At 45.7% G+C, this 27688-nt stretch overlaps 1 protein-coding gene and 1 pseudogene across 1 annotated transcript in view; both read right to left on the bottom strand.

The window, feature by feature from the left end:
- Window positions 1–27688, bottom strand: part of LOC124593947 — a 327642-nt gene that overhangs the window by 90821 nt on the left and 209133 nt on the right. The gene's annotated exons all lie outside the window — the stretch shown is intronic.
- On the bottom strand, window positions 17455–17572 carry LOC124597580 (annotated as a pseudogene).

Here is a 27688-nt window from a genome sequence, read left to right as displayed (position 1 = left end):
TAAAGCTCGAACACTGGTCGAGGAGCCGGTATTTAAAGGTGGCGGCCCCGACGACAAAGGCACAGCCGACACCATCGTCAGTTTTGGAGCCATCGGTGTAAATAAAGGTGTGACCGGCAAGGCGAGCACAAAGTTCGACAAACCGTGAGCAATACACTGCAGCCGGAGTACCCTCCTTCGGGAGTGAGCTGAGGTCGAGATAAATATGAACCGGAGCCTGGAGCCAAGGTGGCGTCGGGCTCTCACCCTCTCTGAAGGTGGTAGGGAGGGCGAAATCCAATTGTCGAAGCAGGCGACGGAAGCGGACTCCGGGGGGCAGCAGGGCAGACACATACAACCCGTACTGACGGTCGAGAGAATCGGCGAAGAAGGACTTGTAAGAGGGGTGGTCGGGCGTAGACAACAGCCGGCAGGCATACCGACACAGTAGTACGTCGCGCCGGTAGGTCAATGGTAATTCGGCAGCTTCAGCATAAAGACTCTCGACAGGACTAGTGTAGAAGGCTCCGGTCGCAAGACGTATCCCCGATGGTGGATGGAGTTGAGCCGGCGTAAGAGGGATGGCCGAGCAGACGAGTAGACGAAGCTCCCATAATCCAGCTTCGACCGGACTATGGACCGATACAAGCGAAGCAGGACAGTGCGATCCGCTCCCCAAGATGAACCGCTAAGAACTCTGAGGACATTAAGGGAACGTATACAACGGGCCGCCAAATAAGAGACATGTGGAGACCAACACAGTTTCCTGTCCAACATGAGCCCTAGAAACTTAGTTGTGTCCACGAATGGGAGAACAACAGGACCGAGATGTAAGGATGGCGGAAGGAACGCTTTATATCGCCAAAAGTTGATACAAACCGTCATCTCTTCAGAGAACCGGAAGCCATTTGCCACGCTCCATGAGTAGAGGCTGTCTAGACAACGCTGAAGGCAGGGCTCCAGGAGGCATGTTCTCTGGGCACTGCAGTAGATCGCGAAGTCATCGACAAAGAGAGAGCCTGAGACATGAGGTGGAATGCAATCCATAATTGCATTGATCGCGATGGCAAAAAGGGCTACGCTCAAGACGGAGCCCTGAGGCACTCCGTTCTCCTGGAGGAAGACGTCGGACAATACGGAACCCACACGTACCCTAAACTTTCGATCCGTTAAAAAGGAATCAATAAAAAGGGGCAGGCGACCGCGTAGGCCCCACCTGTGCATAGTGCGGAGGATACCTCCTCTCCAACAGGTATCATAAGCCTTCTCCAAGTCGAAGAACACGGCTACCGTTTGGCGCCTTCGCAAAAAGTTGTTCATGACGAATGTCGACAAGGTCACAAGGTGGTCAACAGCGGAGCGGCGGCGACGAAAGCCACATTGGACATTAGTAAGTAGTCGTCGAGATTCAAGAATCCAGACTAACCGAGCATTAACCATGCGCTCCATCACCTTACAGACACAGCTTGTAAGAGAAATGGGGCGGTAACTAGAAGGAAGGTGTCTATCCTTCCTGGGTTTGGGTATAGGAACAACAACGGCGTCACGCCAACGCCTGGGGACTTGACCGTCGGTCCAGACGCGATTGTAGGTACGAAGAAGGAAGCTTTTGCCCGCCGGAGAAAGGTGCGCCAGCATCTGAACGTGAATGGCATCTGGCCCCGGAGCAGAGGATCGGGACACTGCAAGCGCACGTTCGAGTTCCCGCATAGTAAAGGGGGCATTATAAGTTTCTAGATTCAGCGAGTGGAAGGAAGGTCGCCGAGCCTCTTCTGCCTCTTTCCTGGGAAGGAAGGCAGGGTGGTAATGGGCGGAGCTTGAAACCTCCGCGAAAAAGCGGCCAAAGGCGTTGGAGACAGCCACAGGATCAACAAGGACCTCATTACCTGAGGTCAGGCCAGGTACCGAGGAGTGGGCCGTAATGCCCGACAGCCGGCGCAGGCTACCCCAAACGACGGAAGAGGGAGTAAAACTGTTAAAGGAGCTGGTGAAAGAGGCCCAACAAGCTTTTTTGCTGTCTTTGATGATTCTACGGCATTGCGCTCGGAGTCTTTTGTATTCAATACAATTCGCCAACGTAGGATGGCGGCGAAAGGTGCGTAAAGCACGTCGTCGAGCACGGATAGCGTCCCTACAAGCCTCGTTCCACCAGGGGACGGAAACGCGACGTGAAGAAGAAGTAGTACGAGGAATGGAACGTTCGGCAGCATTGATGATAACAGCCGTGAGGTATTCGACCTGACTGTCACAACTGGGAAAATCGTGGTCCGGAAAGGTCGCCAGGGAGGAGTAAAGTCCGCAGTCAGCTTTCAGTATGTTCCAGCTCGAAGGACATGGGGATGGGGTGTGGTGCAGGAGACGAACGACACAGAGGAAGTGGTCGCTCGAATAGGTGTCAGAAAGGACATACCACTCGAACCGACGGGCAAGAGTGGTAGAACAGATCGAGAGGTCCAAGTGGGAGTAGGTATGAGTATAGTCCGAGAGGAAAGTCGGGGCGCCGGTATTGAGGCAGACAAGATTGAGATGGTTGAAGACATCCGCCAAGAGCGAGCCTCTTGGACAGGATGCAGGAGAGCCCCAAAGGGACATTGAAGTCGCCAAACAATAAGATCGGCGGGGGAAGCTGAACGATCAGGTGCATCATGTCAGCCCGACTAACAGCAGATGACGGTGGAGTGTAGATGGTACAAACTGAAAAAGTAAAAGCAGAAAGAGTAATGCGGACAGCTATTGCTTGGAGGGGGGTGGTCAATGGGATGGGATGGTAATAGACATCGTCCCAAACGAGCAACATGACCCCACCATGAGCTGGGATACCGTCCACAGGGGTGAGGTCATATCGCTCCGAGGTATAGTGGGTAAAGGCAATACGGTCAGTCGGGCGCAACTTGGTTTCCTGGAGACCAAGGACGAGCGGACAGTGCAGGCGGAGGAGCAGTTGAAATTCCTCCCGATTAGATCGAATACCTCTTATGTTCCAATGAAACAACGCCATCGCTAGTCAAAAAGTTGTGGGAACGAGACGGGGGAAGAGCTGGTCACCTCGACGGCCGTGGAGGGCCAGGTTGCGAGGGAACAACGCTACAACCGACGGGAGGCGGATCCGGTTCCATCGACTCGTCGCCAGCTGCGGCCTCTGTCCCTGATTGTGTAGGAGGGGCCGCATCATTTGCTGACGAAAGGGCGGCGGAGCGCCTGGCAGCAGAGCGTCCCGGCGAAACTGAGGACGGCTGGGAGCAGCGACTCACGGATGAAGCGTCAGACGAAACGCGCCGGGGTGGAGAGGGGGATAGAGACTTCTTCTTGGAGGCCTTCTTGGAAGGCCGAGGAGGCACAGGGATGGTGGGCTGGACCCGAAGAAGGTCCTCACGGGCGGGGTCCGTTTTGGAACGCCGGACCTCAGAAGCTGGGGTCCGGAACGTTTCCCCGATGGACGCCTGAGAAGAGGATCGCTTCTCAGGTGGCGTGGGGGGAGGAGGAGGAGGAAGGGTGGCCCCTGGGGCAGAGGGGGTGGGGGCCACGGAGGAGGAGGATTTGGAAGGGAGGGATTTGGGAGGCGGAGGCAGAGCCCCCTGATGGGTGGAGGAGGCGGAGGGGGGACAGGATAGGGGTGAGGATACCGCGGAAGGAGTGGACACAACTGAGGCAAACGAAGTGGTCAATGGCACGGGATGAAGGTGGTCATATTTTTTCCTGGCCTCAGAATAAGAGAGCCGATCCAAGGTTTTAATTTCTTGTATCTTCTTCTCCTTCTGATAGGCGGGGCAGTCTGAGGATCTAGGCGAGTGGACGCCAGGACAATTAATGCACCGAGGTGGTGGGGTGCATGTATGTTCCTCACAAAGAGGACGTCCACAATCGCCACAAAGGGGCTCAGCCTCACACCGTGACGACATGTGCCCAAAGCGCAAACACCTAAAACAGCGCATAGGAGGCGGGACGTAAGGTCGCACGTCGCACCGGTAGCACATCACCTTTACCTTCTCCGGGAGAACGTCCCCCTCGAAGGCGAGGATAAAGGCCCCGGTGTCGATGCGACGGTCTTTGGGGCCGCGCTGGACTCGCCGGACGAAATGCACGCCGCGGCGCTCCAGGTTGGCCCTGAGCTCCTCATCAGATTGTAGCAGGAGGTCACGATGAAAAATAACCCCCTGCGTCCTATTTAGTGCCAGATGTGGGACAATGGATACTGGGATGTCCCCTAGGCGGTCGCACGCCTGGAGCGCCGCCGACTGTGTGGCGGAGGTGGTCTTGATAAGAACGGACCCGGATCGCATCTTGCTGAGAGCCTCGATTTCCCCGAAGACGTCCTCAATGTGCTGAACAAAGAACATGGGCTTGGAGGTGGCGAACGTCCCCCCATCGGTTCGAGAACAGACCAAATAGCGGGGGAAGTACTTCGCCCCAAGCCGGCGGGCCTGTCCCTCCTCCCATGGAGTGGCCAAGGGGGAAAGGGCAGGAGAACCAGAACTAGAAACGGTACCTTTTCTTTTGAAAGACTCGGCCGCAGAGCGACCTGATACGTGTTGACGTTTCATCTGCGAAACGTCCGCCCCGATACCACCCACTCCGACCACGGGCTCTCCCCACGGGCGCCACCCAGCCGCAGCAAGGGCCACCTGGCAGGATGACCATTGCCGGGAGTCCTGATGCCCCAAGGAGACGGGCATCTACTCCTTGGCCGACGTGGGGAGGGTGCAGCTCAGGTATCGGCAGTACGATCCCTGTGTTGTCAGGGGGCTACAACCTAGAGGGTACATGACGACCCCACCACAACGGGCTGGCTACCATGCTGGATTTCTGGTGCCATGGAAAGTCCATCATGATCGCTGGTGCAGATGGAGATGCACTATGGGCGTAACTTGGACAACCCATCAGGCGTTTAGGCCCAATTTGAGGAATAGTGGGTATGGGTACAACGCCGGTGCAATGCTGAGTGCCAAGGTCTTAGTGCACTTAGGACCAGTGGTACACCATGTAAGGTGTCCTTCCCCAAAAGGCTCGTACTTCTGTAGAATTTTGAAAAATGGAGGTCAAACCCCAAGGGGGACCATCACATAAAAGGCCGAAACGGTTGAAACTCCTTTTAGTCGCCTCTTACGACAGGCAGGAATACCTCGGGCCTATTCTTACCTCGGACCCGCAGGGGGATATACCAGTCTCTACTTCGTACTCCGTTTCTTATGACGACGTCGGTGACGTGATGTTAAACTCTATCCTTGCTTCTCCTTCCACGTCAGCGAACTGCTACGTCACGCCGTCATATAGTCACTCAACTGAAGTATTCAAGGAGGAAGCGGTATTGTTCGTGGTGGACAAGAGAGATTTGCATAGAAATTAAGGAAAATGGGAGCAACTTCAGCGCACCTAATTACCGCGGGTTATCAACGTTCACTTTACAGTGCGCCGTACTGTTTGGGTATTGTCGACAAATTTAACATCCCATTACATTTCGAGAGTGAAAAAGAAAACACTACTATAGTGAACATCGTGGCAGGTAACCAGCAAGTTGAACGACAAAGTCTGAAGTAATTAAACGTTTTTCGGAAGAGCAAGTTTTCGCGACAGCTTTCTCAGAAATTAGTTGAAACGCAGGGTGCAATGGTTAAGACGTCGCTCCGCTGGTACAAATAGCGGCCTCCATTCGGTCGCTCAGCCAATGGAGAATGCTCGCGAACCGTGCTGTTCGTGAATAGCGAGGATTTTTCTCGTAGCGGCCTTTACACGGAACGTTCTCTCTCTCTCTCTCTCTCTCTCTCTCTCTCTCCACCTCCCTTCCTCCCTCCCCCCTCCCCTACTGCCACTACTGAAGGGCAGAGTAATTGCGTTTGCACGAGCGGAAGCGTTTCGGAGTAGCTGTAGGCGCCTGGCAGGGGCGTGACCCGCAACACAAGGAGACTGGCTTTCTGTGTTAACACCCCGCAAAGGAGGAAGACAGTCTTTAGCCGTGCGGGTGGAAGGGGTGCTGAGGGGGGGGGGGGGGTGGAATTAGCTGCGATAAAGGACGGGTACGAGGAGCAGCGGTGAGCCTTTCCTCGACGATCGTATCACGCCTATATTAGTGTCCTCTGTGCCGCACAACGGCAACCTGTGCTGGGTCCAGTGATGTTGCGACTGTAGATTGATTAAAATTACTTGATAGTTGACACTTCATCCGCTGGAACTGGTTTTCTCCAATCAGAGTTCTCAACGTCACGGCCGAACCGTTCGCCGTTGCCAAATTGCCGCCACAACTGGTCAACTGACTTCAATGCCTTCTCCAGCATTCTTTCTCGAAGTACAAACAATCCTGTCGGAGGAGCACCCACAACTGAGGGTTATACCAGAGGTTGAAAATGCCGCTACGGTTGAAAATTTCTTTTATTTAACACACGACCGGTTTCGGGCTCGTATACGTCCATCTTCAGGTGTCATAACATGGTGCCGTGACTCCGAGCACTGCGATGGACGAGTGCAAATCGCAGCGTGCTACCAACGAGTGCAGAGTGTGGGCTTTCTTGATGTGTTTGGATTCAGAGTCATGGATCTGGTACTTTTATTTCGTGTTCGTTCATAACTACCCACCCACCTATACACAAACACACACACACACACACACACACACACACACACACACACACACACACACACACACACACCGAAACTAATGAAACAATCACGTTTCATACAAAGCAATCACTAAGCACTACTCGATACCTACCCACAAAAAGCGACTCAACGTCACGTATGCGTTTATTATAATCGCAGGTATCTCCTTATATTAGGTGGGCTTCGCACGAGATCGTATGAAACAGATTTTCTGAAGGCTACAGTTCGTTCTGTCAGAAATGAAACAACTACACTCAACACTGTACTTCAGCGCAATGGTTAGCGTAGCAACCGGCCATGTTGAACGTCGGAGGTTCGAATATAGTCAATTTTATTGAAATTTTTTGCTACATCTAAAAAAGAGTTATTTTTGTCACTTAATTCGTTTAAATGTTTTTTTATTTCCAATTATTTGTACCATAATTTTCATCATCGCATTGATTTTATTTGCTCCTATTTTCCTATCATTCTTTTTTCTTCTGGAATCTGCCTGACTCGTCTACAATCTGCAACCAAGTGCCAACGAGGACTGCTCATCGATTGATAACGCGGCGATCTCGTGTAGCCAATGAGAGGACAGTGTCAGGTAATGAACGGTATCAGGAAATTACAGTTTGCTTTCAGCGCTGATCTGAGCCTTCTCTGTTTTGAGTTTGCTCTTAGAGATTAGCTTTAATAGCCGTGAACAAAGCGATCGTGATTTTAGTTCTGCCGCAGACTGCTGGCCACCTCTTTCTCAGGTACATTACACATCACGAAGTTGTGGTTAACTCAGGACGTGTATTCGAATTCAGGGCTACAAAACTCGTCTCCTGCTTCACGTTACACATCAGAATTTGTGAAATGACACGCCGTGTTTGTGTGTTACTTATAACAGAGAGGTAGCCGGCGACCGATGTAGCAACACCGCAGCGGCAAGTGCCAGACGTCAACTGTCAAGTAGCTTTAAACTGACTGTAGTTAGCCCGAGGATCCGCTCTTGGAATCAACTACCAATCAGTCGGCCACCCATCTTCGCCCACACTCATCTACTGTTTCCCAGTTGATATCTCTGCTGTGTTTGTCATGTGTGAAAAAAAATGTGTAAAACTGCATATTCACTACCGGCTGATTCGTGGATACAGAAATTATCGATGCATGTTTGTGTGTGAAGGTCTAATCTACCACTATCCCAACCTGGTGCGACTCTGTCATAACGCTACTGCTGTCACGCAAGTATGTTGTATATGACGTCTATCTCTCTACTTCTCCACGTAAAGAGCGTTATATAAAATGCGTTAAATGTAATGATGGGAAAAGTAACGGTTCCTACAATATCTCGTAGTAAAATAAATATTGTAAAGAATCTTGACATTGAACGCCAACCATGGTGAATTTTTTGTGAAAAGTTAATTAATGAAAGGACTGTGTTTGGTACAAAGAGAGACACTGACCACAGTGCCTCTTCATGTAGCAGGTCATGCAATGTTCTATCATTTTCTCATGAATGCTCACCATAGCGATTTAGTGAATACCGTATTAGATAAAGAAAGGAAATAGTTACCCTAAAAAAGGGGACAGCCACCATAGTGCATCTATGTAAAAAAAAACACAACCAGTAATGTAAATTAGTATGTTTGTATACGAAAGAAAATTTTTAAGGTTGAGGACATTTAAAACTTCATTGCAAGATAATTTTAGCAAATGGACATTTATTTTCGTTGAAAAGAATAAAAAAAATGGGAACTTAGTAGAGAATATACTTTTCGTAAAAGTCTTTAAAAATAATTTCAACATATTGCTATCAAGTCCACGGTAGTAGAATTTTTATGTAAAGCTCTAATGAAGTGTAATGTTTCGTTAAATTTTCGTTTATTGACAAGCGGTATGATATTTAAAAATTTTGTTGGCTATCCATAGTTAAATGGTTTGGTTTTGCTCAATTAAAGAAGGTGTTTCAATATAATACAGACGTTGAACATTAAATGTATTTGAAAGTAATATTCTGCCCCTAGTGGTGTAACTTAGCAGATTATTCCGAGTCTTGACAGCTTTCAGTGAGGTGAGGGGTCTTAGACTGTGTCTTGCCGTGTAGCCGAGAGTAGGGCAGTCTTTTTCTTCTTGCTGTCTCATCAGCACAGCGTGAACTGGCCTACCGCGTATGTACCATTTCGTTATGCACACACACTATGAATCGAATTTAGTAGTATTACATGTCATTAGATCTTTTTCATATTCCATGTACAGACTCGTATTATTGATACAACTATACTTTATGAATCCCAATTTAATATCTTCAGTACTTTCGGAGATATAAGACTTCAGGTAATATCTTTCCTGATATTACAAAACTGAGCTAAAGCTTATAATGTATTCATTTATAGTAACAGCTGAAACTATAAAAACGTTCAATTCAAAGAAGTTATTTTTACAAAATTTCCGTACTTTCGTTATAACAGATTTCTGAAGCAATAGTGACCATTTTGAAAAATTATTATTTAACTATGATTTGTTGTTTGAGTGCTGTGGAGAGGGTGGAGGGTGCATGGAAGACATGCGTTAAATACAGATGTTTTATTCCATTTAAAACCATGCAAAATGTACGGGTGGAAAAATTCTTGGGCCACCAGGAATCATGTTACGTATATAACGTGTGTCCTGTGTGCATGCTTTTGTATAAAAGGAGCCAGAAGAAATATTAGATATCTAGTCAATTAGTATTTCATTTCAAGTAAAACTCATATTTAGTGTTATTAAAATTAAATTTGGTATTTGTAAATACAGAATTTCTTGTATAAATTGCTATCTGTTTGCAATTTTAACGGATGACGTAGGAACTACCGTGAGAGTAGGAATGTTCGTGCTGTTCTGATTGGCTGACTATATCATTAGCCAACGGGAATTAAGCAGTTTTTCAATGTCAATAAACTTTACTAACAGCCGTACACTTTAAGATGTTTTGTTTTATTCTGAAAGCAACCAATTTCGTCAATTCATTTTGCCATCTTCAAGCCCCATACGCTTTTTTCAAATCAACAGAACTTATCGTGTAGCGCCATAACACTGGATATCATGAATTCCAGTCGTTGTGCAGCTGCTTCGTACGAAAGCGTGACAGCATTAGAATTCACGATATCCAATATTATGGCGCTATACGATAAGTTCGTTGATTTGAAAAAAAGCGTATGGAGCCTGAAGATGGCAAAATGAATTGCCGGAAATGGCTGCCTTCAGAATAAAATATCTCGGTAAGGTTTATTGACATTGAAAAGTACGTCCAGCCGATGTCCCCTGGCCGTAATGGAGAGATGGAATTAAGCAGTTCCCGAGTTTTGTTTTTAGGAGTCGTTAGGAAACCGTCTCGCTGTACAGTTTTCATACATACAAGACATCTCAAAATACACAAAACTGAGACAGTACAACACAGTCGTCAAGTCTGAGTGTCTGTATGGGGCTGAAATATTGATTTCAAAGGCAAACAGAGGCCTTGAAGAAATCCAAAACACAGAACGGAAAGTAACCAGGAAAGTTTTAGGTTGCAATTATACAGAAGGAACACACCCGCTAAGAGGAAATACAGAAATTTATAAATATACCAATATGTAATCGGACATGGAAAAAATGCAAGCTTGAATTCGATGGGCATATTAAAAAAATTGAACCAGATTAACTATACAAGTTGTGGAACTCTACGAAACTCTTAGAAAAGCAAAAATTAAAACAACGAAATGGATCGGTGCAGTAAAGGTAGGCTTAAAGGAAGCAGGAATGACGCAACGTAATACAAGAAACAGGGAAATATTGAGGCAGGAAATTCACAAGTAGACGGCTGACCTAGTAGAAAAACCCAAGAAGATAGGAACTGCTTGGTATGATGAACGCATGAGAGTCCCTTCTGAGAGTGAAAATAAGGGCTCAAGGGACAAACCAACGGAAAGGCTCCACGATGTACGCCGATTGGACCAGCAGCTCCCTAACGAAATTAATAGTAAATGTAATATAACACGAATAAAAAAACAAAGTATGGTTTGACTACGGGACAGACAATCAGTTACCGGAATCGCTAACCACCTTCAGGTGCGATTTAAAGCAGATTGAGCTCACTGAATAAAACTCCTAAGTAGTTTTAGTCCTACAGGAAGTCAGTAAGCGGACCGAAGTAATCTAGTCAGTCGCCCAGTGACATAAACACATAAACGGAATATGGCAGAGAGGAGGAAGGAAGGGAAGGGAAGGGAAGGGAAGGGAAAAAGTGAGAGAGAGAGAGAGAGAGAGAGAGAGAGAGAGAGAGAGAGAGAGAGAGAGAGAGAGAGAGAGAGAGAGAGAGAGAAATAAAATAAGGTGACAAAGTCATGGGACAGCGATATCATACATATATAGCGTACACAAGGCATAAAAAGGCAGTGCATTGGCGGTCCCGTCATTTCTGCAAACGTGATTCATATGAAAAGGTTTCCGATGTGATTACAGTCGCAAAACGGGAATTACCAGACTTTGAACGCGGAATGGTTCAAAAAATGGTTCAAATGGCTCTAAGCACAACATCTGAGGTCATCAGTCCCCTAGACTTAGAACTACCTAATCCTAACTAACCTAAGGACATCACACACAGCCATGCCAGAGGCAGGATTCGGACCTGCGACCGCAGCAGCAGCGCGGACGCGGAATGGTAATTGAAACTAGACGCAGGGGCCGTGCCATTTAGGAAATCGGTAGGGAATTCAGTATTCCGAGAACACGAAATTTCGGGCATTAGCTCCCACAACGAAAAATGCAGTGGCCGACGGCCTTCGCTTAACGACCGAGAGCAGCGGCATTTGCATAGAATTGTCAGTGATAACAGACAAGCAACACAGCGTTAAATAACCGCATAAATCAATGTGGGACATACGACGAACGTATCAGTGCGACGAAATTTGGCGTTAATGGGCTGTGGCAGCAGACGAACGATGCGAGTGCGTCTGTAACAGCACGACAACCCCGCAGAGCCTCTCATGGGCACGTGACCATATCGGTTATGACTGGGCCCGTCAGATTACTCCCTATTTCAGTTAGTAGGAGCTGATTGTCGCGTTCAAATGTAGCGCAGACCTCAAGAAGCCATGGATGTAAGTTGTTAACAAGGAACTGTGCAAGCTACTGGTGGTTCTATAATGATGTTATCTGTGTCTACATGGAATGGACTTGGTCCTCTGGTTCAACTGAGCCGATTATTGAATGGAATTGGTTATGTTAGGCTACTTGGCGATAATTGCAGCAATGCATGCACTTCATTTTCCACAAACAACGAAAGAACTTTTGTGGATGACCTTGTGCCATGTATTCTCGATTGATTAGAAGAATATTCTGGACAGTTCAGTTGAATGATCTGGGCATCCAGCTCGCCTGACATGAATCCCATCGAACATTTATGGTACATAATCGAGAGGTCAGTTCCTCCACAAGTATCTGCAGCAGCAACGCTTTCGCGATTATGGACATCTATAGAAGCAACACTGGACAATATTTCTGTAGAGGACTTTCAAAGACTTGTTGAGTCGATGCGACGTCGAATCGCTGCTCTACCCTAGGCAAGATGAGGTGCGGCACGATGCTATGGGGATCCCACAACTTGTCACCTCAGTGTATGGTCCTTCCTTTCAGCTATCGCACGAACACCAAAATGGCAGACATTGAATAAGTGATCGTGGAACATAAAATCAATTACAATCGCTAAATAGTAGCAAAAATTTACGCAGGATGAGAGACCTGAGAGATCCTCCAGAGAATATGTGAAAGAACTTTCCTCCGTCTAACAGTATTTTATCGAAGGTCGCTCGGACAACGAAAATGTAACAAATAAATGAAAAAAGCACAGGTCTTTACGGTATCCAAGAAGGCTCGTCGGACTGATGTACATAATTATATGCCTACGTTACTAACGGCAGTAATGTAGGCATACAATGATGTACATCAGAATTGTGGAAAATATTCTGTGCTTACGGATTATGACCTTTCTGGGGACCGCAAATCTCCTCTACAAAATTGCTGTGGAGCATGATGGTACAGGAGTCGCAGCTGTAGTTACTACTTGGAATCAAAAGCACGATCACGATTTGCACTTCTATTTTTGACAACCACGACCAGTTTCGTCCACAAAACCCACTTTCCAATGTCTATGTGCTTAGCGCATTGGGAAAACACAGACAAACACTGTTGTTTAGCGCAACACCCACACGCCCATCTTAACACATATCACCTAACAAGAGTTACCTGTATATGGGAGATTAAAGGTCTATTTACAAAGAGAGTTCCTTTCTGCCACACAGTTAACAGAATCCTTCCGTTTCCGAATGTAGATGACCAGCTAAACTTTTAAATTAGTGGCTAGTGAGATATGTTTGTAATTTTCTATTCAGTTCTTAGGCTTTTTTAATTTTGCATCAGAGAGATTGCCCAAGTCCTTTCCCCCGCAATACCGAACCCACATGGAAATTATTTTTGTCCCCTGTTGTAGTTGTGTAAAAGGACTCCAACTGAAACTGTTTTGCGTATCTAACTACAAAACAATTCAAAAGTCGATGAGCTGGAAAGTCAGTGGAAGAACGCCAAGATTTCTGATGTGGTCTTCCGAAAATGTGCGATTGTCTACTTTAGAACGTATTCACATTGCATGCTTTATTGAATCGGAGGTTGGTTTATCAATAGCTGAATTCCCTCAAAAGATAATTCCGTAAGTCAAGAAGGAGTGAAACTATGCAAACTGATCCACCGACGTAAAGTAGGAAGAGATACCTTGAAGTGAAAAACCTTAAGAGTTCCTTTACCAGTTCTTTTCACTGTGTTGATTCCATTTTAGGTTGTAGTAGAGTTGAACCACAAAGAACTTTACATGTAATATTACATTATGTCGTTATTAAAACGAAAAAAATGTAGACTATGTTGTTAAAAGATGTAGAAAGTTCACAATTCCATCAGCACTTCCTAGATTAGAATATCATATTAGATCGTACGTCGTAATTGATTATATCATCCTGTTTGATTTTTATCTTGCGTGTACCTATGCCGTGATCCTCGCATTGCCCTTTCTTCAGCAGTTGGAAATAAATAATTAAAAACGAATCGCCTGACGTAAGAAATGAACAAACTGCGTCATGTGCTACGTTCTGTTTTAGGGTGAAGACATTAAACAGATATGACACCACATATATACCGTTGAGATTTGCTTATTGCCGAGAAAATGGAATATATGGTTAGTGAAAGAGACGGTGTTTTGCGCAGAAGTAAAACAAAGAGAAAAAAAACTCGAGAGGGAAAGAGATCCGGATGAAATTGTCGGATTCGAGGAAGCAAGCAAGAGTTTTAACGCTTCCTGATATATTTCTTTATGTGCCATTCTACATGGAAGCACAACTTCATCTTTAACGACGTCGTAACTGTAGGAAAACACACACATCGTTCTCTCCATCCCTTATCTTCCAATACGATGTTACTTTCGGTCTTTCGGACGCTTCACAGACTCGTTTGGAATTCTGACCTCTTGTTTCAGCATCGTAGATGGCACATTAAATCTTGTCACCACCAATAATTTTGTCTAAAAATGTCTTGTCACGGCCAATCACCGATAATAGGTCTCGACAAGACAATTCGGCAGTAAATTTGCTCACGAATCTCGTCATAGGGTTACAGACCTTAGACCCAGCTTCTGCATCTTGAGATATTCGTGAAGGTTGCATAAATACACTGTCGTGGGGATCTTTAGCGCTGCTTCTGCCATTCGAGACGGCATTTTACGATCCCCGTCAATCAGTTTAGCGGCAGTTTTGACGTTCTGGTTTGTCAGAGCTGCTCGTTTCCAGCAACTGCTTTCGCCGTTCTTAGTTGTGCTGAAAGGTTCAATCTAGGTAGTGCACCATTAGTTCGACAGGTGGGGGGTTTATGGGAAGACAAGAAACTCGTGGTCGACTTCATATCATTTAAATATTTAGGACTAACAGTAAAGAGCGATATGAAACCTGACGATCATGTATAGGGTTGGTACGTAAGTTTGTAGTGTTTTTCCGGAAGTTTAATAAACACAACAGATGCATATAGTAGGGACTTCAGTCATCAGTAATACTCTACTGGCCATTACAATTGCTACACCACGAAGATGACGTGCTACAGACGCGAAATTTAATCGACAGGAAGAAGATGCTGTGATATGCAAGTGATTAGCTTTTCAGAGCATTCACACAAGGTTGGCGCCCGTGGCGACACCTACAACGTGCTGACACGAGGAAAGTTTCCAACCGATTTCTCATACACAAACAGCAGTTGACTGGCGTTGCCTGGTGGAACGTTGTTGTGATGCCTAGTGTAAGGAGGAACAATGCGTACCATCACGTTTCCGACATTGATAAACGTCGGATTGTAGCCATCGCGATTGCGGTTTATCGTATCGCGACATTGCTGCTCGCGTTGGTCGAGATCCAATGACTGTTAGCAGAATATGGAATCTATGGGTTCAGGAGCGTAATATGGAACGCAGTGCTGGATCCCAATGGCCCCGTATCACTAGCAGTCGAGATGACAGGCATCTTATCCGCATGGCTGTAACGGATCGTGCAGCCACGTCTCGATCCCTGGGTCAACAGATGGGGACGTCTGCAAGACAACAACCATCTGCACGAACAGTTCGAAGACGTTTGCAGCAGCATGGACTATCAACTTGGAGACCACGGCTGCGGTTGCCCATTACGCTGCATCACAGACAGGAGCGCCTGTGATGGTCTACTCAACGACGAACCTGGGTGCACGAATGGCAAAACGTCATTTTTTCGGATGAATCCAGGTTCTGTTTACAGCATCATGATGGTCGCATCCGTGTTTGGCGACATCGCGGTGAACACACATTCGGTTCTAGGCGCTCAGTCCGAAACCGCGCGACTGCTACGGTCGCAGGTTCGAATCCTGCCTCGGGCATGGATGTGTGTGATGTTAAGTAGTTCTAAATTCTAGGGGACTGATGAACTGATGACCACAGATGTTAAGTCCCATAGTGCTCAGAGCCATTTGATGACGAGCAAGCAGAGATGTACATATGGCCACCAGCTGATTTTTATGATTTTGGCTTAGAGCATGCGGTAATAAAACAGTTTTTCCACTTAACATTTGCGGCGAAACTTCGTTACGAATAACGTCCGCCGTCTTGGCAAACTTTCCGTCAGTCGAAATTTCTGGCAAACATGTCAAATATCACCGAGCACGGTCAAATATTTGGCAAACTTATTTAAGTTTGACAAAATGGTCGCTCGTTTACGGGGGCCTTTACGTTGGACACTCTAGTGCAGCCTTAGCAGCTGTGCGCGTGTTGTTGACAGCATGTGTCCAGCTGTTTGCAGCGCAGAGTGCCGCAGGCTGCACCGGAAGGGGGCGATTACTGCCCAACCCCGCGTCTGGCGCGAGAGTCTCAGCCACAGGCGTGGGCGTGGCTGGCCGCCGCTGCAACTTCCTGGCCTTCGGACAGGGTCACCGGGTCAGCCCACGCCGCTCTTCCTGCTCCGCAGCCCTCATCCGTCTGTTCTGTCCCTGTTAACACGTTTCTGTGTACTTCCGACACGCTGTGAGGCATTTAACGAGACAGTCTTAACAACATCGTCCACCAATGTTCCTTCTTGATATTTGTCAAATGACACGATTTGCCGGAGCCGGTGGTAGCTGCAAAGCATCCACTGCATTCCGCTTCTCTTTATGACTGCATTTAGCGTGAGCAGATCCAGGACGACACCCACTGTGTGGGGAAACCGAAAAACAGTCCGTTGGTTGATATGTAATATACCGCGAGGAACGGACGCTGTAAGTAGGCTGTTAAGATTTTTATGTTGGTAACGCCATGTAGCGCTCTATATGAAAATCACTGACTGTGCTGTGTGCAGTCTGAGGCTGGTCGGCATTGTTGCAATATTTGATATTGTAGTGTTTGGCAGTTGGCTGTTAACAGCGCGTAGCGTTGCGCAGTTGGAGGTGAGCCGCCAGCAGTGGTTGATGTTGGGAGAGAGATGGCGGAGCTTTGAGAGCGGATGATCTGGACGTGTGTCCATCAGAGACAGTAAATTTGTAAGGCAGGATGTCATGAACTGATATATATATTATGACTTTTGAACACTATTAAGGTAAATACATTGCTTGTTCTTTATCAAAATCTTTCATTTGCTAACTATGCCTATCAGTAGTTAGTGACTTCAGTAGTTAGAATCTTTTATTTAGCTGGCAGTATTGGCGCTCGCTGTATTGCAGTAGTTCGAGTAATGAAGAATTTTGTGAGGTAAGTGATTCATGAAAGGTATACGTTATTGTTAGTCAGGGCCATTCACTTGTAGGGATTATTGAAAGTCAGATTGCGTTGCGCTAAAAAAATTGTGTCAGTTTAGTGATGATCAGAATAAGCAAAGAGAGAAATGTCTGAGTACGTTCAGTTTTGCTCAGCTGTTTGAAAATCAAATAACGTAAGGGGTTTACCATCACAGTAATTCACTAATTTTTCTAAGGGGACGTTTCAACGCTACACATTTTGCTGCACGGGAAGGTACACTGATGAGCCGAAACATGGTGACCACCTGACGGATAACGTTTTGGTACGTCTATTAAAAACGCAGTGCAGTAGCGATTCTGCGTGGCACGGGTTCGACAAATTGGTAGGTTCCTGGAGTTAGATGCCACTAGGTGTCACCGCGCCTCTCCTCCCGAACAGGCCATGAAGGCCCAACGGTACCGAACGGCCGCCCCGTCATCCTCAGTCCACAGACGTCACTGGATGCGGATGTGGAGGGACATGTGGTGAGCACACCGCTCTCCCGGCCGTATGTCAGTTTCCGAGGCTCGAGCCGCTACTTCTCAATCAAGTAGCTCCTCAGTTTGCCTCACAAGGGCTTAGTGCACCCCGCTTGCCAACAGTGCCCGGCAGACAGGATGGTCACCCATCCAAGTGCTAGCCCGGCCCGACAGCGCTTAACTTCGGTGATCTGACGGGAACCGGCGTTACCACTGCGGCAAGGCCGTTGGCGCACAGGTCACTCGATTGTCATAAAATACGGGCCAGATGTTTCTTGAAGGTTTCCCGATCGATTGAATACTCAATTTTACGTTTGACTGCATGGTCATCTTCCGCAGCAGCTGTTAAAATCAGTTACAATTGGTTATCCGTCTTGAACTTACTGCAATTTAATTGAAGGGAATTACACGAGATGCGTTTCGCCTTTATTTATAAAGCATCTTCCGTGGTTATTATGCAAATTGGATACATACGTTTGTACATTTTTGGTTAAAAACAACGGTTTGTTTATGAAGTTGGTGTGCAAGTTACTTACTGTGTAAGTAACAGAGAATAAAATATGTACACGATGACATTCAACCACAAATACACACATAGAATATCCAATATTATTTTTAAAAAAAGGCATAAAAATAGCCCACCAAATCAACAACTCGTTTCAGAAATATTTCACAAAAACAATAGGAAAAACTGAGCTGTATCAGAAATCAGGAACATCTTAGCAGAAATGCAATACATGTAATGGAAGATACATAGGTGAAGTCAGGAGGAGATTTGACACTAGATACAAAGAACATGTAAGAGCAAGGAAGTGTATGACATATCAATCAACTTTTGCAGATCACTTTCACCAACACCAGCATAAAACTACCGCCAGAGACACAGACATAGAGATCATAAGGATAAACAACAATAAATAACACTTCCTCATCCTACAAGAAAACTACCACATTCAAATAACTATTACAGAAAAGAAAAAAACTCAAATGATCAGACCAGCTTGGCAAACCACACTCTTTAAACTGATTGACCACTTAATATAACATTAAATATACACATATAACAGCGGGCTCCATTTACCACTACCGTCTTCTCCCAGATTCTACCGTATCAACAATCAACCTATTCTGCAATCAACCCCTCGCCTCCTCTCACATCTCTACCTAACATACAGGAGAATTTCAACAATTTCATTAATCTATACTAACGCGCTCTCTCTCTCTCTCTCTCTCTCTCTCTCTCGCTCTCTCTCTCTCGCTCTCTCTCTCTCGCTCTCTCTCTCACACACACACACACACACACACACACACACACACACACACACACACACACACACACACACACACGCGTCATGGATTGGAAACTCTCACAAAGTGAACAAAAACCAACGAACAGATATACACACTGTTACTGTGCTGAATGAAAAACAGTTTACAAAAGCGAAATGTAAATAATGCAACGCAAGAAATACTGCACAAAGGCAAAATCTGCCTAGTGCATATGTCAATCGAAGTCTTTCGACGTCAGCCGCCGCTAGCAAGGAGGGAAGAATACGTAAATAAACAGCGTTATTAAGTTGCACACCAACTTTATAAAGAAAACGCTGTTTTTAACCTAAAACGTCCAAAAATATACAAACGTATGTATCCAATTTGCAGAATAACCACGGAAGACGCTTTATAATTAAAAACGAAACGCATCTGGTGTAATTGTCCTTAATTAAATTGCAGTAAGTTCAAGATGTATTACCAGCAGTAACTGATTCCATCATTTTTACCGGTAGTGCATACAGGATATTATTAACACTTGTTGCTCATTTCACGTCTGCGTTCTCAAAGAAAATATTGTTCTACGTCTTCACTGCCTGCCAAACGCACGCCGTAACAACGTACGCAATAATAATCAAACAAGTATTTCGTAAGTACTGTGGATCCGCTAACTCAGAGCTTGTTTTGTTTTAGTCTTAGAAGCGTAAAGTTTTATCTGTGACTGGGGCTGTGGTTGCAAACAGTGTTATTACCGACGCATGCGCGTTTAGTCTGCACTGTAAAGAGCTTTAAATATCTTGCGAGCGATTCACCTTGAGAATGACAAAGGATGTCTGCCAAAATATCGGTACAAGAATTATCCCGGATGCACTCCCGAAAAAATGATGGAATACAGAGGCTAGGCGTTTGTAGATGCGGAGCTGGCACCCGATAGCGTGCCAGACGTGTTTCATCGGGTTGATGTCAGGCGCATTTTACTGTCAACTCATCAAAGTGCGTTGACTATCAGGCTACTCAAACCACTGTACCAAGGTTCTGGAATCTGGCACTGCTATACGGACTATAATCCCGTCAGAAAGTTGCTGTTAGAAAATAAATGAGGCATGAAGCGATGCATGTGGTCCGCAATAATGTTAACGTAGTTCACAGCTGTCATGGTTACTTCGATTACTACCACAGGACCCAAGGAAGCCCAGGTCTCTGCTCTGGGCCAACCACAATCGTAACTGATGTTTTTGGCTCAACAAGGGAAAATCATGGGTCGCCTTCTGTGGACGCAGTGTTCAATAATGCTCACTGAAATGTTTAAACAGAGGTGACAGAAGTCATGGGTCATGGGATAGTGCTATGCACATATACACATGTTCGTAGTATCACGCACACAAGGTATAAAAGAGCAGTTCGTTGGCGGAGCTAGCATTTGCACCGAGGTGACTCATGTGAAAAGGTGTCCCATGTGGTTATGGCCGCACAACGGAAATCGACAGACTTGGAACACGAATTTGTATTTAGAACTAGACGCATAGGACATTCCATTTCGAAAATCGTTAGGGAATCCAATATTCCCAGCACCACCGACAACCCAGTGGCCTACAGCATTCACTTAACGACCGTGGGCAGCGGCGTTTGCGCAGAGTTGTCAGTGCTAAAAGACAAGCAACACTGTGTGAAATAACCGCAGAAATCAATGTGGGACGTACGACAAACGTATCCTTACGGAGAGTGCGGCGAAATCTGGCGTTGATGGATTGTGTGTGGTAGCAGACGACCGACAGGAGTGCGTTTGCTAACAGCACGACATCGCTTTGAGCGCTTCTTCTGGGGTCGTGACCATATTGCTCGGACCCTATAAGACTGGAAACCGTAGCCTGGTCAGATGAGCCCCGATTTCAGTTGGTAAGACCTGATGGTGGGGTTCGAGTGTGGCACAGACCCCAAGAAGCCATAGACACATATTGTCGAAAATGCGCTGTGTGGTTCCATAATGGTGTGGTCTGTCTTTACAGGGAAGGGACTGGGTCCTCTGGTCCAACTGAACCGATCACTGACTGGAAATGGTTACGTTCGGCTACTTGCTACTTTCACAAACAACGTTGGAAACTTTATGGGTGACAGTGCGCCACGTCATAGGGCGAGTGCTTTGCAGAACATTGGAAACATTTCGAGCGAATCATTTGGCCACCCATATCGCCCGACATGAATCCCATCTAACAGTCTTAGTACATAATCGAGAGGTCAACTTGTGCTCGAAATTCAGCACTGGCAACACTTTCAAAATTATAGACGGCTATAGAGACAGCGTGGGTCAGTATTTCTGCAGGGGACTTACAACGACTTGAGTCCATGCTACATCGAGCTGCTGTACTACGACGGGGAAAATAAAGTTCAAAAATGGCTCTGAGCACTATGGGACTTAACGTCTATGGTCATCAGTCCCCTAGAACTTAGAACTACTTAAACCTAACTAACCTATGGACATCACACACCACCCAGTCATCACGGAAAATAAAGTCCTACACGGTATTAACTGAACTCACATTCGGGAGGACGACGGTTCAAAACCGCATCCGACCATCCAGATTTAGGTTTGCCGTGATTTCCCTAAATCGTTTGATCCAAATGTCGGGATGGTTCCTTCGAAAGAGCTCGGCCGATCTCCTTCCCCACCCTTCCATAATCCGAGCTCTTGCTCTGTCTCTAATGACCTCGACGTCGATGGAACGTTGAACACTGATCTTCTTCTTCTTCTTCTTGTTCTACTACTACTACTACTACTACTACTACTACTACTCGATATTTGGAGGTACACCTTATCGTTTGTCTCCTCATTGTATACCAAAACAATTGTGACTGTACCGGTACTGTACTCTGTTGTCAGATCGCCGCCTGTCCTCCTTTACAGAGCGATCCCCTCTCCGACGTCGGACATCTTGTCTCCTGCTCATGGTTTCAGAGCCCTTTCATAGATGCTCACGTCAGCGGCACACGGACAGGCCGACCTGCTACGGCGTTTCTGAGATGGTTGTTCCCAACCGTTTCTGCGTTAAATACATTGTTTGTTCTCTATCAAAATCTTTCATTTGCTAATTATGCCCTTCAGTAGTTAGTGCCCTCAGCAGTTAGAATCTTTTATTTAGCTGGCAGTATGGGCTCTCGTTGTATTGCTCACCTCCAAATGCCCAACGCTACGCCTTGCTCACATCCAACTGTGCAGTCTGTGATTTTCATATAGAGCGCTACGTGGCGTTACCAACATAGAAACCTAAACATCCTACTTACAACTCGTCTGCAAGGGTTATTCGGAAAGTAAGTCCCGATCAGCCGCGAGATGGAAACCACTGTGAAAATCAAAAATGTTTTATTTGCAACAGTAAGCTACACCTTACAACTACTTCTCTACATAGTGGCCACTTCGACTAAGACATTTGTCGAAGCGTAGTACACAACTTATCAATATCCTCGTCACAGAAGGCAATTGCCTGTGCTTTCCGCCAATTCTCTACGCTCGTCTACAGCTCGCTGCCTGTGCCAAAATGTTGTCTTCATAGCCAGCGGTGCATGTGAGCAGAAATGAACCTCGGGACGAGCTAATTACGGGCTGTGTTGTGGATAATCAAATGTTTCCCGTCGAAAACCCTGCAAGAGTATCTCCATTTCCCCTGAGAGTGCGGCCGAGAATTGTCTTGAAGAAGAATACGCATACAGTTGTGTTTTGTAGGCTGCACGTTATCAGGCGAAATCTGTCACCAGACCCTCATATTTGGCGGGAGACACTACTTTTTTTTAGGCACCGTGCGCTCAGCCGCGATCGACGGGCGTACTAGAGTCACTACCCAACGCATCTGTGGAAAATTTCATCGGATTTTCACACTGGTTTCCATTTAGCGACCGATAGGAACTTGTAACACTACCGCCCTACTCGGACGTAGGTTAGCTATATAAAGCCTGTACTGTAATAAGTTCACGGGCTTCACCTTATAAACAAGGATTTTAGTACATTAGTTGACCGCGTGTACCTAATAGAAGCAAAATCGGACTTATCTTCAGTCAATAACTACAGTGATGCATCAAGCAAATGTACAGTATAATTATTCTTTCGCATGGACAAGAAGTACACACAGTAGATGCTACCTATAACTAACAATTCGGTCGCCAGCCTACTTATGCAATTAGTGAGTTTTTCCTTGTACAAGTGGGTGCATGTACAAGCATAGTAACACGTAGTAATGATGCGTTATATGGCAAAGTTTGGAACCCGAAAAATCCACTGAACTAAAGTTTTCTCTTTTTGGTACTAATTTGGACGAGCTACATTTACACAACACCACACAGTAATGATTACTACGAACTGCATTTTGTATGTTGAGCAGACTGAAATCGGGCATAGATTACCCTAGCGTCGTCAATCTTAAAAGTACACACACAATATAACTATGAATAATGGAAAAACACTAATACATTTAGGATTAATATAGAATTTAGCTTTACTGGTCAAATCTGATCATTACACATCAAGGTTTGAACGAATGGACAAGAGCAAAGGGGGGGGGGGGGGGCCCTGAAACTGTTATAGTCGTTATACTGAAACTATCTAGTACTGAAGGCAAATTAACACACAAAATTATCAATCTCTGGATAACTACTCTTTTGTCTTACTTCTGAATAATTTAACTGTCATTATTTCTGTCTCAAATTAATTAAATAACATCGCTAACTCAATCCAACAAAAACTCTTTTGTTCTTTACCAATATTTGCAACAGCACACAGAACTATAGATTCCTTTATGGCATAGATTAATCTGCTGATAATTTTGATTAACACAAACATTAAACTTTCAGTTTAGGATACTCGGATTGCACAATACGAGGTAAGGATCCTGTCTAGGTCAGTGATCGGGATAAGTCATGGCTAAAGCAATTCTGGTAAAAGTCACGTTATTATTGAACCATTAGAAACAATTTCGACACTGGTCCACACAGATACACTTCTAAAGATGAAATAAATGTTTGACCTGTGCAAGTCGGTGCGGCGGTTGGCGGGCAGCGAGATAGCGGGCAGCACGGCACACATACAAGCACGGCTAAGGCTCACACAACATCGGCACTTTCCATCTTCTTAGCGTCGTAATTTTTCCAATTTTGTGCCTCAGAATATAGCCATGCCAAGTAGTCGTCGGAATCGGTTCATCCGAGGCTCAATGGAATCCACTTTTCCTGGGTAGCCTCCTCGGTACAGTACGTGTACTTCCGACTGTTGCTCACCTCCGACTGTGTTACTGTGCCCGTTGTGCCGAACCGCGCCCAGTGTGCGTTTTCCCGCCTCGTCTGCCTCCACCTTTTCCCACTCCCCTACAGGTAGGGTATTCACCACAGGTTTTCTACTACACATATCCTAATGCATTACCTACGTATGGACCAAGTGTATAATTTACAATTTTCACATCTTACAATAGTTTTAACATTAAATACACTTTCCTTTGATTACCACATTATTTGAAATCTAACATAAATAATATTCGTTTCAAAAGTTACTCACAGTTTCTTTAACATGACACGAAAAGAATCGAAAAAGAAATTCAACACATTGCTATTATTAATTTATCTAAATTCATAAAGAAAAAAATTATTATACGTATAATTCTCGTTACAAACTTACTTTCTCAATAGCTCTCGTAAGTGTACCCGCATGCCTGTCCCATATTGCAACTAACAAGCGGCGCGTATTATGAAACGAAACTTTGAGAGCTGAAATCTGTCATGTTTGTGTGTCTCTTGTAGCTTCCACACTGCAGTCTTCTGAAATCCCCAACGTTCCTCTGAATAACGCCGTATTTCCGGAGTAAACATGAAGACTAAACCAACAGCGTCGTATGTCTGTCCACGGGCACGCTACCAAAGTGCTGTTTATCGATAACTTGGCTGCGGCTACTCACAGCCACTCAAGCAGCCAAACGTAACAGAGCCCAGTGAGAGCCTAGCCGCGGCAGGAACAGTCTTCTTAGTCCCGATGAGCGTCTATCGTCGCCACCTGCTACACGAGTCCGCCCCTTCCTCCAGGAACTGCTCACGGAAATAGTACAGACACGGGCCAGCAACTTAGAGCACACGTGGACGGAGATCACACGCTGGAGACTAGCATCTGCCGGGTGCTGGAGGCCCAGTTTATCACCCTTCTCCAGCATTTCGCCTGCTGTGTAGCAAAGCCGACATCCCGCTGGAAGGAAGCGCCTGTCTCATCGTACCCCATCGCAGTGTGTTACTCCGCGTATTTCTGTACGTCCACACGCACCGCATTCATATCCGTGCTTCGCAGACCACTCTGCAAGGCACGGCGGAGCGCATGCTATCCCGATATTGCGCGCATTCTTCTTTCGTTTCCATTAGGACAATGGACTGCAGTGCACTGCCCTGCGCCCCTGGCATGTGCAGGCGCCCTCGTTCATGAATATTACAGGGAAACCGTGCCGCAAAGACGAGGGGGTGTGTGGTTTGTGAGCGGTTGCAGACGAAAAACCTCGTTATACATAGACTTCCCACATTGAATGAATATTTATAGAAAATCATCCATTTATACCACTGGGCGTGCATTTCCAACAGCACACAAATGGAATGGAAGCTCTATGAGTGACTGAAGATGAGACTAGGCCCCCTGAAAAATATGACACGAAACGCTATTTATAGCACGCGTCACCGTAGGGTATATTATTCTTACACTGGCCATGTTACTGTTTTTCTGAAATTATGAAGTCCAGACATAAATTAACAGCTCAGAAGAGAACCGTACGAACTTAACTTCTGCTCACCAGTTTGATTCGTGCTGACACTGTGTACAGCACAATACTGGGACTTCACAGTTTCTGGATAGCAAAACGCAACTTTCAACAGTTTTCTAGAAAATCGAGTTTGAAAATTTTAAGTACGCTTATACAGGTTGAATCACCGAGAGTTTGCACCGAGAATACTGTGGGAATTAAGAGTGCTAGTGATGTGCAGTTTTCACAGGATGGATTGGTTATCAGGCACTCGTATTGTCAGCTAATAAACGGACTGAAATAACATCTAGAAAGTGTATTTTTGAGCAAACATACTTTTTTGAATGTTGTAAGGTGGCTATAATTTCGCATCTTACAAGCACTCATCCACATACTTTACCGTGAACTACAGCCACAATTAGGTATCATTTGATAGATTGTACATCGCATATATGAATATTTAAAGGAGACTGACATTGTCACGTACACCTTGTAAATAATTATTAAGGCTTATTGCATGAAAGGTGACGGATTGTCTTTATTGTCAGAACGGCGTAATGATTGATTGCCTATTCTAGTAGAGGTTGGAACGCCAGTGGAGATGAAACGGCAGGCAGAACTCAAGCTCTGGGTGGAAGGCCCATACAGGTGTTGATGCTGCTTAAAAACAAGAAGTAGGTAGACGGATGTCGTGGCACTTGAGCTCTGGAGCACAATAGGGTAACGGCCGGCCGCTATTGTAGCAGGACTCTGCAAATCTTGGACGCAGGTGAGAGGAACGAAGAAGCGGCACCTCTGAAACCGCACAGACTGGGTTATTTCCACGGATTTTTACTCCGAAGCGTACCATTGTACGAGTATAGGTTTTTCCTCGCAAACTTTCCGCGCTGGACGACAAGAGACTAAAATATGGTTGGTCGGCGTTCGGAAGAATCTGTAGAGAGGGAGAATATTCCGTAGTTTCGGGAAAATGATTCGTTTTCGGAATTACGAAGGTGGGGAGCCGAGCCTTGCTGGGAAGCCAGCGCTGGAGAGACGAAGTCTTCCGTTGTGAGCGCCCGTGCGCGACGGTCGCTCGGTATCAGCATTGTTGGTACAGACGGACTTGCTGTCTTTGGTCTCAGGAGAGTTTATCGTTAGAACAGTTAGGCACTGTACAGTTGCGAACCTATAAGATTCTGGACTTCACCTCCGGGTTGGAAGTCGTCGTTGAGCACGCACCGTTCAGTAATTGAGAGCACTTCTTCTGCTTATACTTACGTTGAGACGTTATCTGAACCCCGTCCTTGTGGCTGGGAATTCGCGTTTCTCGTCTGTAGAACACAGAGAGGAGGAGACAGTATTAGAGTATATTAGTCAGAGGACCGCCTTCTGCCGTCCTAGTGTTTGAAATCGTTTATTTGTGGCTGGAGTTCTTCCATCGTCGCAGACGAGTACGAGAACCATCACTTCGACGCACCGGACGCAGTACATACGGTGATATCGCAAATTGCTTCACTTTATTAGGGCTATAAATCTAAACAGCTGTGATCACGTTAGTTTATTTCCACTGAGGTTCCACACCACCGTAGGTCATCTTTGAAAGTAGTGTCTTCTAGTGTTTCGTACATAGATGATGTCAGTCATTTCGCGTTAGTGATATTAGACCGTGCATTCATAATAAGAGGCAGAGTTGGGGAGCTGATTAATAATTTTAGTTAGGAAATATAGAAAACTGTACTTAAAGGGTTGATTTTAATCTATAACAAATACATATTGAACAACAACGTTTATCTTTTAGTAGTATTTGTTGCCTTCATCACTCATGTTTAGATTGTAATTTATATGTAAAAAAAGAGCATTAAGAGATCCTGAGATCTGCTTCAGGGGGTAGTCAGACAGGGCAAAAATCAACATTTTAGCGTTTATTATTTTGCGTTGCGCTCATTTATTTTTACACGCGCCTGGAGTAGCATCTTGGAATGTAAAAATGCCTATTGACATTAACATACTAAAAGTAGGGTAAATTAGAAAGTCAGTGGTATTTGTTACAAAATTCTAGCGCGAATCGTTTACGAGCTATAGTATTTCGAAAAGTTTCCACACCGACACCTCAATGTTATGTTTGCTTACAGTGTGCTTGTGTGTTCCTCAAGTGCATTGCGACTTGCTAGTCAGTTAGTGTAAGTCATGAGTGGACGATGGGACTTATCAGTGCAAGAAAAGCCGACATGCTCACGGTATAAGGAGGGTGTAGAAGGTGTATGCGGCAAGATATCCCAATAGACGTCAACCATCTCAGCAGTTATTCACCAACCTCTTCAACCAGTCACGTGAAAACACCTAGA

This window comes from Schistocerca americana, chromosome 2, assembly GCF_021461395.2.
Source record: "Schistocerca americana isolate TAMUIC-IGC-003095 chromosome 2, iqSchAmer2.1, whole genome shotgun sequence".
NCBI lineage: Eukaryota > Metazoa > Arthropoda > Insecta > Orthoptera > Acrididae > Schistocerca > Schistocerca americana.
This window is presented reverse-complemented; position numbering and strand designations above follow the sequence as displayed.